Below are 15252 nucleotides of genomic sequence, written 5' to 3' on the forward strand. Positions count from 1 at the left end.
AGTATAGACATTTGGAATGCACTAAAATTTTGGTATGAGTAGGTTACATGCATTATACAGCAAGCGAAAAACTTTAATTGGACATAACATGGATTCATACTCCCTCCTTCCATCTATATAGGGCGTAATGCGTTTTTTAAGACCGCCTTTGACTATTGACAAGATTAATAGTACATGACATGCACAATGTGAAAATTATATCATTGAAAGAACCTTTCACAGACGAATTTAACGGTGTTCTTTGTGTAAGTTGCATGTCATATATTATTGCTCTAATATTTGGTCAAAGTTAGCATCGAAAAACGCATTAGGTCCTATATAGATGGAAGGAGGGAGTAGCTTTGAATAGCATTTTTATAGTAAAACGGGGCAAGACTCTCTCTTTGTGTGGTGTGAATAGTTTAATTTTTTCGTTTTCTTTTTGGTTGAGGGAAGTGCGAATTGATTTGGTACATACAAGTACAATATTACACGTTAGGCTTGTCCCTAAAATTCAACCCGCACCTTGTTATATCCCGAAAATTCAGATATCGTGCTCCCAAAACTGGCGCCTTCACAACCCGCGCCTTGCTATCCCAAAATTACAACGCGCGCGAAAACTCCCTCCAGCTGCCAAATCCCGACACACGAAATCCCCCTTCTAACCCTGAACCGAAAGGGCCGCTAGTTCAAATCGGTGGGGGGTACTTTTGTAACACACCCTACATTTTGGACAAGCGCGTCCCTAAGTCATGGTTCACCCCCTCCCATCGCCTCCTTTTTGCCATTCGAAATCCCAGGCCGCCATAACCTCTCCGCTCCAGCCGCGAAACCCCACCCTCCTCCGTCCACAACCTCACCGCTGACCAGCCGGAGCCTCTTCCCCGATGACATCGTCGACCGCAACAGCTCTACGTCCCTCGTCCACCTCCTCGGATGAGGATCCGTCGTCCATCTCGTCGTCCCGCCGGTTCAGCCGCCCTGTCCTCCACCTCCAAGGAGCTGCTCCGACGATCGCCTCGTCTATCGCGGCTGCTCCATCCCCACAGCGCCGCCTTAACCTGCTCCACCGGAACCGCAACATCCTCACCGACTCCTCGGACGAAGCCGAGGCCTACTCGGCGCCACCAAAGAGGTTGTACACTCATCGCATCGCACCTTCTCCTTAACTCGACCTCCCGGCGCCGACGGTGCTCCATCCCGCACCCCTGGAGCGGCTACCTTGAACCCGGCGCCGCGGGCGACATCTCCACGGTGGCTCTCCCCCAGTGCAAGGCCCCTTCAGCGGAGGCGTCCATACCAGCCGGATCTGCTGCTGCTGCTCCGGCTCTCACTCGCTCGCTCGCGCTGCTACTGCTGCTCCGGCTCTCGCTCGCTCGCCCAGCTGCTGCTGCTTCGGCTCTCGCTCGCTCTGCTGCTGCTCTCCCCCTCGCTCGTACTGCTGCTCTGCTCCGATTTAGCTACACTTTACTCGACTGAATTGACTTTTGGGTCAGTCAATTTTCAGGGGGTGGGGGGGCTCGCCGGAGTTAAGGAAGAACCACCCGCAGCGGGGACGGGGGCTCGCCGGAGAGGTACCCCACTATCTATCTTAGGGTTCAGGGTGGGGGCGGGGGGCCTAGAGGGCTGGCCGGGGCGGTGGCGGACCGGCGGTGGGGAGTTGTTTCGGGACGGCGAGGCGGTGCTGGGGCCGGCGGTTCGGTCGGTGGTGGCTGGCGGCTCAGGGGGTGCAGGTTGAAGATGAACTGCAGGCCCTCCCTAAACTACATGTCAAGTGCCTCTCTGCTACCATTGCGTTCAGTTTCGACAGTAACATTCAGATTCCACAGTAAATTTCAGTTTCGACAGTTAAGTTCAGAGTCAACAGTTTTTACCTCATCTGTTGTAGTCAGGTGGTTTTTGGTGATGTAAATTTTACATCTATTTTACATCATCTATTGGAGATGCTATTAGAATCCCACTTGAGATTGACGATGTCTGTCTTGTGCTGCTTCAGCCTTGACGTCTTACGGCTCACCGGAGCTGCTCCAACGACAGAACGATCCATCACAACAGAGCAGTGCCCTGGACGCCGTCTACAAATTCCTCAGATCTTCCTCCACACCTCCGACAGCCACCTCTGCCTCAACTGCTTCAGCGATCAGCCCAATGATGCTGAGGTCGACACGGCTACAGCAAAGAGGTTGTACACTTGTTGCATCACTTATTACTATACATTCATGTCGATCCATTAAGGCTATTTTGGTTCAACGGAAAAACATAGCAATAGGGAATTTTCCAATGGCACTCTACTATTCAATTATTCATGCATTTTGTTGAAATGAATGAAGCAAAACATCCACCTGGACCTAGTTTTCAAAATCCTATGCATGAAAACAAGACCAAGTGCATTAGTGGCAGAATAACATTCTAACTGTACACGCTTTCATATGGTTTCACTTTATTTTGGCCATGTTTCTTTGCATTCCTCTGCTCTTCCAATTCCTGTAAACCAAACACCCAAGTTGACAGAAATCCTGTGTTTACAAATGCTCTGTTTACCATGTGCATTCCTATCCTATTCCGATGTTTTTCCTATCCCTGCGTTTTTAGAATCATGCAAGACAAATGAGCCCTTACAGAATTACTTCAGTTACAGGTAGGTGTCAAAGGGAACTTTGTGTGGTTTGTCCTGCTCCTGCCGCGACGTCGTCCACCTCACCTGAGCTGCTCCATTGACAGAAACATCCACCAACCAGACATCACGACTCCTGACCGTCTTTCGCCGCCTTAGATCTCCTTCCCTGCCGCTGGCACCCACCGCAATGGCATCACCATCATCGACTCAGCAGATGAACCTGAGGAGTACAGGGGTCCACAAGAGAGGTCACACTCTTTTGTTTCTGCTTATGTTATGCATTGCTTAAAATTACCTACTACTTTATTGTATTGTTCACCTCTTGGACTCCAAGTCAGGTCCAAATTAATGTTCAACCTTGAGTTCTAAGTTAGTTGTGGGGCACATATCGAGGTAGCAATGAATAGTATCTCTGTCTAATATCTGGTTCACCTAGGGTATGCCTATGTTGTTCATCTTGGGTGGGAAACAAATAGTAAAGCAATCATCATCTGTCTTTTTTATTAAATTAAAGCAATCATCAGCCTGCTATCATTATTTTTGGATCCATCCACTGGTTGTTACCATCACTCTAAATTTCTGCATGCTCTCCTTACATAATCTCACCATATTTTTTTCGTATGCATGTCAGATATTGTACACAGTCATGCTGAACATGTAGAGAAAAAGAGAAGAGTTTTGCACGGCAATACAATGTCATGCAGACATCGCTCCATGGTGGGTTCAATGGCAAACCCTCCCCACCCCTCTCCAGATTGTAATCCAGAGGAAGATATCTGTTCTGAGGCGGGTTCAGACGCCGCTGACCACTCCTATTTACCCCCCAAGGTGTTTGCTCTACCTTGGCATGATGATGATAGTCATATCATGCATATGTTGCCTTGCAGTGCCTACTTTTGACATCATATATGTCATCTGCTTAGTTTAGACATGTTCTGTAATGCCACCTGTTTAGTTTCTATATCATATATGGGAATTATGCAGTCTCATGTCTTTTAGCCAGCCATAATATATGTGAAATGTGCAATGCCATCCTGTTTAACCAGGCATCATATATTTGAATGATATCTTGCCCATCCTTTTCTTCATTACATTTCCATTTGTCGACAATGTTTGTATATTAAACTACTCTTCCTGTGAATCAGCCATTTGGGTGGGAGATTGAAAAATCTGGAGTGAAAACAAGGCCTTCAGAGCAGACAATGCTACCTATCGAAGCAGATCTCTTGTTGGGTCCCGATAGCTCCTCAGAGATGGATTCAGAGACAGATGACCAGTCCTATTCCCCCACCGAGGTGTATGCTCTAACTTGGCACGGTTATACTGCTCATATCATGCATATGGTGTCTTGCATTGCATAGTTTAGACATCATATACACAATATTCAACACCATGTTCTTAGTTCAGGCATCATATCTAATGCCATCTGTTTAGCATATAAATCACATATGTGAATTAAATGATGCGATCCTGATTACTTAGATAACATGTAGGTGAATTATGTCATGTGATCCTGTTTAGTTATTCATCATATCTTTGAATTATGTTATGCTATGCTATCCAGTTTAGATAGACATCATATATGTGAAATTATGTCATGCTATCCGTTTTAGTTAAACAATATACATGTCAACTATTTCATGTCCTCTTTTTTCCACACTATCTATTGCATCTGTCTCTCATACAATGTCTGTACATTCAACTATGTTTCCTGTTTATCAGCCATTTGAATTGGAGTGGGTGATGCCAGTATCTAGCGGACTAAAAACACGGTCTTCAAATAAAACAGTGCTACCTCTTGGTGGAGATAGCACCCCGGTTGTACATGCACGAGAACCAGCCCTACCACACATAACCCAAACTCTCGCAGATTGTACCCCTACTGCGATGGACAGAGAACCAGCTTCACCCAATCTAACCCCAACCCCAGCAGATAGTAACCCAGTTCCTGTTGACACAGCACCATCTCCACCATAGAGCTCCCAAACAAGAGCAGCTAGTAAGGCAACTCCAGTGCCCAAAGGGCCAGTACTACCACGGCGACCCCAACTCCACCAGTTAGTACGCCTATAACTGTGGAGGAAGCACAACCAGCTAGTCATAGTTTAGCATCTATCGCATTTGATGTTGTTAAATCGTATGTGCGTATCTTCCCATCTTGGAAATATTATACTGAAGATGAAGGAAAATGCCAGTTGCAGGTGTTTGTCCAGGAGTTATGTGTAAGTAATGTTATTCATGGAAATTACTTTGCTTTGTCCCATACATCCTACCTCCATGATGGTTATAATACAGCAAATTTTCCCATTTTTCTCTATAGAGAAGGACCGATTTGGAAACTCAGGATGAGGTAACATGTGTTAATACCTCTGCTATCTTCAAGAATGCTTGGTGGCAGTATCAGAATTACCTGAAGAAAACGTACTTCACCGGCAAAGAAACTCATCAAATTCCCTTACGTTCTCCTGAGACACATTTACTGGACGATGACTGGGAACGCCTTGTTCTGTACTGGTCCCGAACCAAGAATGTGGTAAGGTCTATGAGCTCATTTTCTATTTTTTTAAGTACTATATTCTTGCATCTTACTGTACTCTGTTCATGTAGAACAAGTGCCTAAACCTGAAGAACAACTGTTCTAATTTAAGATTCCATTGCTATCATAGTTCAAAAAAGTGCTAGGCGTTAATTGTGTGTTTTGCCACCGCCTTGCGCTTTACTGACCAAAGCACATGCTTATCCGCAGTTATTCATAGAATAAGCGTAGTTATGCGCAATGCGTTTCGCCAACACCTAGAGCCTAGGCGCGCTTTAGCGCTCGCTTAGGCGCGCCTTTTTTAACTATGATTGCTATCGTGCATACTGCTTTGCTCTTGTATCACTGTATTTACTCATACAAACTTATTTTTAAATTGAAGGATCCAATCGAAACTCCAATGGCACAACAGGTATGTTCACGCATGTTTCTTTAACAGGCTTGCTCTTATCAATAGCTCTATTGATTTCAATTTCAATTGTGTATACAGTTTACTTCTCATATCATGCACATTACTAGCATCACAACAGAGCCAATAGTGTTGTTGTACATGTAGACCCGTGGTACCCATCTAAAATCTTGTTGTGCCGTGTAGTTTCCCACGCTTTGTATTCTTTCACTGCTGCTTTGTCTTGAACTGATATGATTTGAAACGTGTCTCTATTTCGATTTGGCAAGACAATGCAGTGACCATAGGACATAGAAATATGTTTGTTTGATGCTTTTATTATGTACTAGTACTTGGCAATAGAAGACTTGGTAGTTTAATCCAGTCCACCTTACTAATGAACTGGTTCACCGAAATGAGTTTCATATACTAGTACATGCTAAACCTGTTATGTGTCTGCTTGTTTCTTCTTTTAGAATGCTGACAGAATATTGGGGAAGAGTGCCTTATTAAGGAATGGTAAAGGAAGTAATGCAGATAAGGTTCAGGATAGTGACACATCCTTGTTGGTCTCCAACAAAGCTGATAAAACAGCTAAGGAAGACTATCTCGAAGACAGTGAGACAACCCCAAAGTCCTGTCTTGGTTTAGTGTCCGAGTTACTGGCCACTACCGCTTGCACAAGCTATTCAAACTCACTGTCTAAATCAGTTCGGTTTCTTGAGTCTCAACTACAAGCTGAAAGACATCGATCAGCTGTGCTGCGACAAGAAGCAGAAGGACTGCGGAAGTCCCTGGAGCATTCAAATGCATACTTTCTGGTGCAACAGCAAGCGTTGGAGGATTTTAGCGCCAAACAGGACAAAGCTAATAAGCTTGCTAAGCTTATTGCCAGCATGGTGGATACCCAGGATAACGTTTCTTGAGCTCTTCTGAAGTTGTTTCAGTTATGCTCTTGTTTTGCTGCCGCGTTTATTTGCATTGGTGGCCAATTTTGACGGCCAGTGTATGTAATATGCTGCTTTGTTCCCTATATTTGCACTGGTGGCGAACTTTGATGCCCAGTGGATGTAATATGTGTAATAGCGGTAATAGGCTAGCGTTAATTGCTTGCTTATTTATTTCCTTATTGTCTTCTTTAGTTGTTTGCTTGTAGTCACTGCAGTTCTTTTTCTGTGTTTTTCTAGTTGCCACAATAACCTATTTTTGGAAACTAGGCCAAAATAATCATGGCAACACACGGACTGTTGTAACCATTGGCCTCCTGTGGGCCGTATGATCCATGGGCCTTCTACGGGCCGTAGGATCCATTGGCCTTATATACGGGCCGTAGGATCCATGGACCTTCTATGGGCTGTACGATCCATGGGCCTTTTACGGGCCGTACGATCCATGGGCCTTCTACGGGGCGTATCATCATTTCGCCAATCATGGGCCGTACTATTTGTGGACAATGACGGGCCGTTAATAGGCCGTATTTGATAACTCTATGAAAATAGTCCAACGGGTTTTTTTTGACATGAAAATGGCCCAACGTGTTAACAGGCCACAAACGGGCTGACTGTAACCACGGGCTGAATTTGGCCCACAAGCAGAAAATGACAGTAACGGGCCGTAAGTAAACGAATGCTGGAAATGAGCCCAAGAATAAATGGGCCCTGAGAAGGCCTAAAGATAACATGGGCTGGAAACGGCCCAACGGAATAATGGGCCGTTAATGGGTATAAAGTGATACACTGTTCATTACGGGCCAGTTTTACCACGGGCCGTTAAGGGGCCGAGGGTTACTAAGGGCCTCATATGGGCTGAAAGACGTCATGGACCATACATGGGCCGGAAGTTAAAACGGGCTGGAATTATATTGGACGGCCCAGATGACGCTACTGGGCCTAATTCGGATAGGTCATAAACGGGCCCTGGGTTAGCGGGTTGTAAATGGGCTATATGCGAAAATGCCGTTAACAGGCTTGCCGTGGGTCGGCCCGCCACCTTTTGACCAAGTCAAACGGGCTGGCCTTTTCACAGGAATGGGCCTCTGTTGGGCCGTGCCACGTGTCGATGTATCATAGGCGCTTTGGATCCAATGAGTGGATGACATCTGTCCCAACGGTGAGCCGACACGTGTTTCCTCCAGCCAATGATGATTTTACACGTGGAAAATCCCCATTGGTCAGGGCTGTTAACGGGTTATCGGATCCAAAACCGGACCTGATAGCTTAATGGCGTTCCGTTACGGTGGATGCCACGTGCGGTCACCCTTGACGAAAGCACTTCTGTGACGCGCGATTTATCGTCATGGAAGTGGACACTTCCGTGATGAATGATAATTTTGGTAATGTCATGGAACACTTCTACGACAACACATGTTTTACTATCTTGATTCTGTCATAAAATCGTCATGGATGTACATGCATGACAGAAAACGTGACCTACTGTGACAAACACGTATCATCACGGAAGTGTATTTTTTTGTAGTGCACGCTCTTCCGTGTGCTATATGTCCTCGGGTCCCGGCCCTTGAGCGAGCTCAGCCGCCGCTGGTATGCCAGGTCGCGATGCCGTGGTCAAGGCCAGGGGGTGAGGGCTGGAGAGCCAGTAAGAGCTCCTGAGTCGCGATGCTCAGGAGCCCCCCTTTCAACGTGCAAGCGAATTGCATGGGAAAGGAAGGACCCCATGGTGCCGCCCGCTATTGCCCTCGGGAGGTTCCTGCAGGTTAGCGCGAGGAGGGGTACAAATTACGACCACACTTGCCGGTCTGCCACTTGGTCGTTCCGCAAGAAGATGAAGGCACTGAGGGTCTGGTGAGGTGACGTGCGCGGGCGTGCCGCGAGCCAGAGCTCAACCGCTCAGATTTGTCAGCGTTGCAGGGATGGACCCGAGCACAAGCGTCGTGTCAGCATGAGTAGCCCCCGTTGCGGGGTGAGCAAGGGGCCGGTCGGCGATGCGGGCGGACGCGGTGAGTGACGATCAAGCAAGGGATGACTATAAGTAACTCATGCATGTGAAGCGAACTAGCTTAGATAGATGCGAGAACGATACATGCCACTGGGACGGACCCGAGCGGCCTGGGGATGATGCAGCCCTAGGGGCGCCCCCAGCAGAGTAAGCTAAAGATGCAAAAGGATACATGCCGCGGGGACAGGCCCGTGCGACCTGGGAATGATGCAGCCCGAGGGGTGCTCCCAGCTAAATAAACTTGGAAAATGTCACCTGGTTCCGTTGTCGAAGGAGTGTTGAAGTGTCCGAAGACGCGTGGTGAAGCGGTCGCTCCTCATGAGCCATCAGGGCCCTAAGCCTCGGAAGGCTTTGGGGCTCAGGTGGTTCCTTGAGGATCGTCTCCATCTCTGCCAGGACCGCATGATGACTGGCCTCCTGAGTCGCCAGGATGCTCCGTAGGTTGCACTGGAAGGCGGCTGCCACGCTCGGTAGGCCAAACGGCATGCGGACATAGCTGTGAGGTGGACCCTCGCACCACCCAACGCGCGAAGGCCAGAAGCACTCCTGAGATGCGGCCCTGTTGACCCCTGGGATGTCGATGCAGACGCGCAGCCCGCCATCCTCGCCTGGATAGGGAGCTGGACCAGGTGAGCGGCGGTCGCCGCGCATGGCTCTTGCATCATGTAGCTCCCGAGTGGTCTTGGCGATGAACTCCTGAGCGCCGGGCGCACCTCGCCCGGTGTCCTCCTGAGGGAAAAGTGCCGCAAAGCATGCCTCCACGTGGTGCCCGAGCACCTCCCTCGTGATGTTGGCTAGGTCTGAGGCCCTCCAAAAGAGAGCCCCCGAGCCTCGCCCGAGGAGGGCGCCGGGCGCATCTTCCTATGCGAGGGAGGGAGGCGCCCCAGGTGCGGGCGCTAATCCTAAGACGGCGCTGCTAGAGACGCTGCTCTCCTGATGTCCTGTGCGGAGTTGTTGCTTCTTCTTCTTGGGGATGGCCTCAGGAGGGTATTGTGTGCCCTTGTTGTCAGGGTCTTCGATTGCTGCGACTTGGAAGGCGCGCTCGAGGGAGCACACCGCATCTCTTTCTTCGCAGGGGACTGTGATGATCCCGCCACTTCCTGGCATCTTGAGGATGTTGTAGCCGTGGTGGGTCACCGCCATGAACTTGGTTAATGCTAGGTACCTGAGGATGGCATTGTACGGCAAACAGATGTGGGCGATGTCGAAGTCGATGAGCTCGGTGCGGTAGTTGTCGCGCTGGCCAAAGGTGACAGGGAGGCGGACTTGCCCTATCGGGTGGTGGAGCCGTCGGTCACTCCTGAGAAGGGCTTAGTAGGCTGTAGCTGATCGTATGGCACTTGGAGGCTGTCGAATGTCTCGACGGACAGGACATTAAGCCCTGCGCCGTCGTCGATGAGGGTCTTGGTGACTTGGACGTTGCTGATGACGGGCGAGCACAACATCGGGAGGGCGCCTGCGGTCGCCGCGCACTTGATCTGGTCCGCCGTGCTAAAGGTGATGGCGCACTTGGACCACCTGAGCGAGCACGTAGCCTCGAGCCTGGGAAGGGCTGCATTCACCTCACGAGAGCACTGCTTGAAGATGCGCTGGGATGCTGGGGCCTGAGCTCCGCCCAAGATGCAGGTGATAGCGCGTGGCTCCTGGAAGCCCCCAGCCCCCTCGTCCTGATGGTGGACGTTGTTTCTTCTTGGCGGTGGCGGCAATGGAGGGAGACCAGCATTGCCCTGAGGGCGGTCCTCGCGAGGCTGATCCCTCCATGTGCCCTCACGAGGCTGGTCCTGCCAGCGGTCCTCACGAGGCCGGTCGCGCCACTCCTGGCGGGGGCCGCGATCGTCCCAGTGTCCTGAGCCTCGTCCTCCTCCTCGGCCGTAACCCCGGTTGTTGCGCTCGGAGCGTCGACCGAAGCGTCCATCTCGAATGGCTCTGAGCTCTTGACAGTCATTGGTGTTGTGGTTGTGTACGTTGTGGAAGGCGCAGAACGGATGGCTATTCTTGGACGACTCGGGATGGTCCCGGCCGTGCTTCGTGTCTGGCTCCGCTGCGAGCACGGCCACCCCCTTGCGCTTCACGTCTTTGGCCTTGGCTTTCTTCTCCTCTGGGTCGGCAGCAGGGAGCTCGAGGAGGGAAAGGCGCCCTTCCTCAGCTCTTGCGCACTTGGTTGCCATGTTGAACAACTCCAGAGCCGTGCATAGCTCCTCGTGGATGGCGAGCTCCTCCTTCATCTTGACATCGCGGACGCCGTCGGAAAACGTGGAAATGATGGCTTCGTCCGTCACCTTGGGGATCTTGAGGCGAACACTGTTGAAGCGTTGGATGTACTTCTGCAGGGTCTCTCCTGGCTACTGCTTGATGCGGCGTACGTCACCCGCGGCCGGCGGGCGGTCGCGAGTGCCCTGGAAGTTGGCGACAAAGCGGTCGCGCATCTCACCCCAGGAGGAGATCGAGCCTGGGGGCAGGTTCAGGAGCCACGAGCGAGCACCATCCTTGAGAGCCATGGGGAACCAGTTCGCCATGACTTTCTCGTCGCCGTTGGCCGCCTCGATGCTCAGCTCGTAGAGCTGCAAGAACTCCACAGGGTCGGGGGTGCCGTCGTAGCGAGGAGGCAGGTCTGGCTTGAACTTGCCCGGCCAGACGACGCTACGCAGCTCTGGAGTGAAGGCGAGGCAGCCTACTGTGGCCATCGGGGCCCTTTGTAGATGCGGAGCCTGCCCTTGATGTCCGCGCGCCGCCATCGCAGGCGGCACGCGGTCGTGTCGTGGTGGCGCTGGGAGCGTTCTCTTGCGGCCGGGAAACCTCTTGGCAGCTTCCTTCTTCTCGCGCGGGCGCCCGGCGCGGTGGGTCGCGCTGGGGGCCGCGCGCCTTGGCGCCAGGGATCCGTCTTGGTGCGGAGGCGGTGGAGGTGCTCCGTGAGCTACGTCGCCCGCAGATGGCGGAGGGCAAGGCAGCGAGAGGGATGGTGCGGGAGAGCCCCCAGCGGCGCTGACGAGCTCAGCGATGCGGTCCAGCCAGTCCTCGTAGAGGTCGTCGACCGGGCGGTAGCGTAGGAGCTCGCGTGCCATGAGCAGCGTGGCCTGCGCGTCCGTGGGCACGCGACAAGCGTGGGACGATGAGCCGGCTGGGGTTAGCGATGGAGTGGCGGTGCGGCTGTCCCGCCGCACGGAGGGGGTGCAGCGAGGACGCTTGCTGCCCGTTTTCCGCTGGGCCAGTGGTGGCGTTGGCGGCGTGCGACGGGGAACGACGGGGAGGCCCGCCGACAGGGGCCGTCTGAGCGACTCGGGCGGCGAGGGCGGCCCAGCGCTCGGCGTGGGCTCGACGTGCGTCCTCCATGGATGCGGTGGAGCGGTGAAACATGGATCAGCGGAAGGAAAGCTTCAGCGCGCCCCTACCCGGCGCACCAAATGTCGGATTTTGGGTTCCGGCAAAACCCTTGAGGTTCGAACACTAGGGTGCGCACAAAGATCTCACCTCCCCCTAGCTCGCGCTCTCACCACAATCTCAAAGCTCAACACGTCGAACTCGCATAACAAGGGACACAGGGTTTATACTGGTTTGGGTCACCGATGTGGTGTAATACCCTACTCCAGTGTGGTGTGGTGGATTGCCTCTTGGGCCGAGGATGAAAAATTACAAGGGAAGAACAACCTCCTGAGGTGGGGTGTCCTTGAGCTCGGTGAGCTTGTGTGGTTGAGGATGATCTGAATGGGCCAAGATTCGTTACCTCCTACTGTGGTAGCTAGTCCTATTTATAGAGGCCCTGGTCCTCTTCCCAAATGTAGGCGGGAAGGGATCCAACAATGGCTAAATTTGAAGGGAGACAACTAGTACAAGTTATCCTCACTAAAGGTGGTCTTCGCCTGCCAAAGGCTCTGGTGGTGACGCCGTCCTGGGCTCCACGGTGACCTCCGTCCTGCCGTCCTGCTGGCTTTGGTCTTGTTGCACCGATATGGCAACCTTTGCCCGATGCCTCGGGACTCCTCGCCTGCGCTTGCCTCTTTAGCACCAAAGAGGAAATGAGTACGCTGTGCGTGCTGGCGCCCGCCTGGCCTTGGTCGTCATGGCTTGCATCACAGGGACCTCGCGAGGTGCCCCTCGCCTTGATCTCTCCGCCCCTCGTGAGCCAGCCTGGTTAGGCCGCCCCCGAGGAGGTCTTGCGTCGTCCGCCTCGCGAGGCTTGGCCCCTCGCGAGGGTCTTGAGTGTTCGCTGATGAAGATGGGCCGTACGGAGCCGCTGGTGGAGCCACGCCGTGGGCTGCAGGCAGGCAAGTCTGGGGACCCCTGTTCCCAGGACGTCGACACACTCCCTCGACACTTTGCTAGATCAAGAGTTCGAGGGACGTCATCGAGCTGAACGTGTGCAGAACTCGGAGGTGTCGTAAGTTTGGTGCTTGATCGGTCGGAACGAGAAGAAGTTCGACTACATCAACCTTGTTGTCAAACGCTTCTATTTTCATTCTACGAGGGTACATAGACAGACTCTCCCCCTCTCGTTGCTACGCATCTCCTAGATAGATCTTGTGTGAGCTTAGGATTTTTTTAAAATTGCATGCTACGTTTCCCAACAAGACCAAGGCATCAAAGTACTAGAGAAGCAATAACAAATGACAATGAGATGTTGCTTCTTACTAATGGTATTGTAGTTATAGAATAGCTTCACACCAAAATGTAGAAATGTATGCCCAAGTTCCCTCGCTCAAGTCACCAACCACAAGCCATCTGTCCAAATTAGCACACTTCTTATTGATACAATGATATGTCCATTTTGCATCATGCTTTTATGTTGATATTTATTGCATTATGGGTTGTTATTTCACATTATGGTACAATACTTATGCCCTTTCTATCTTATTTTACAAGATTTACATGAAGAGGGAGAATGCCGACAGCTGGAATTCTGGACAGGAAAGGAGCAAATCTGAGATACCTATGCTGCACAACTCCAAATGTCCTGAAACTTTACGGAGAATTGTTTTGGAATATATAAAAAAACAGAAGGGGACCCACCAGGAGGCCACAAGCCTGGGTGGCGCGCCCTACCCCCCAGGGCACGCCTCCAGGGCTTGTGGGTCCCTGGCCATCGTCCGGTGCCCATCGTCTGCTATATGGAGGGTTTTGACCTAGAAAAAATCATAAGGAAGCTTTCGGGACGAAGCGCCGGCGTCTCGAGGCGAAAACTGGGCAAAAGCAATATAGGGCTCTGGCAGAGCTATTCTGCCGAGGAAACTTCCCTTCGGGAGGGGTAAATAGAAGCCATCGTCATCAGCAACGATCCCCTCATCCAGGGATGGTCAATCTTCATCAGCATCTTCACCATCACCATCTCCTCTCAAACCTAGTTCATCTCTTGTATTCAATCTTTGTATCAAAACCTCATATTGGTACTTGTGGGTTGCTAGTAGTGTTGATTACTCCTCGTAGTTGATGCTAGTTGGTTTATTTGGTGGAAGATCATATGTTAAGATCCTTAATGATATTTATTGCCCCTCTGATCTTGAACATGACATGCTTTGTGAGTAGTTACGTTTGTACCTGAGGACATGGGAGAAGTCTTGTCATAAGTAATCATGTGATTTGGTATTCGTTCGATATTTTGATGAGATGTATGTTGTCTTTCCTCTAGTGGTATTATGTGAACGTTGATTACATGACACTTCATCATGATTTGGTCCTAGGGGAAGGCATTGGGAAGTAATAAGTAGATGATGGGTTGCTAGAGTGATAGAAGCTTAAACCCTAGTTTATGCGTTGCTTCGTAAGGGGCTAATTTGGATCCACATGTTTCATGCTATGGTTAGATTTATCTTAATTCTTCTTTCATAGTTGCGGATGCTTGCGAGAGGGGTTAATAATAAGTGGGAGGCTTGTCCAAGTAAGGACAACACCCAAGCACCGGTCCACCCACATATCAAATTATCAAAGTAACGAACGTGAATCACACGAGCATGATGAAAACTAGCTTGACAATAATTCCCATGTGTCCTCAGGAGCGCTTTTCTTTATATAAGATTTTGTCCAGGCTTATCCTTTGCTATAAAAAGGATTGGGCCACCTTGCTGCTTCTTCGCTATACTTGTTACTTGTTACCCGTTATGAATTATCTTACTACCAAACTATCTATTACCGATAATTTCAGTGCCTGCAGAAAATACCTTGCTGAAAACCGCTTGTCATTTCTTTCTGCTCCTCATTGGTTTTGACACTCTTACTTATCGAAAGGACTAAGATAGATCCCCTATACTTGTGGGTCATCATACAACAATAAGTCATTTACATGTAAGTATTAAAACTAGTAACACTAACATATATACCTCTAAGGAATCAGATTAAACTCATGAGGCAAATGTCCTTTCCGATCACTCATTTTCTGAAATTGTATCATGATCTTGTCATCATGAATGCTTCTGAATATCTCTTTCTCACAATAGAATACCATTAAATCATTTAGCCAATCATCTGATAGTTTGTTGCACAAATCTGTCTTGATGATCTTCATTACCGAAAATATTCTCTCAACTGATGAAGTGGCTACAGGAAGAATGAGTGTCAACTCGATGAGGCGACATACCAACTGGAAAGTTGTGTGTCTCGTTGTTTCAACCATCAACCGAGCAAGTGTGGACATATCCCATCATCCATTAAATTCATCACTTCTCCTAATGTTCATAAGGAATCTTGGGAGGTGTACTCTTAGCAGTAACCGGTCTGCTTGTGTGAAGTCCTCATCATAAATTTCAGCAAGACGAATAAGTTTGTCAACGTCAAACTTTGCAGAGTTGT

Source organism: Triticum aestivum, chromosome 3D (assembly GCF_018294505.1).
Source record: "Triticum aestivum cultivar Chinese Spring chromosome 3D, IWGSC CS RefSeq v2.1, whole genome shotgun sequence".
NCBI classification, from domain to species: Eukaryota; Viridiplantae; Streptophyta; class Magnoliopsida; order Poales; family Poaceae; genus Triticum; species Triticum aestivum.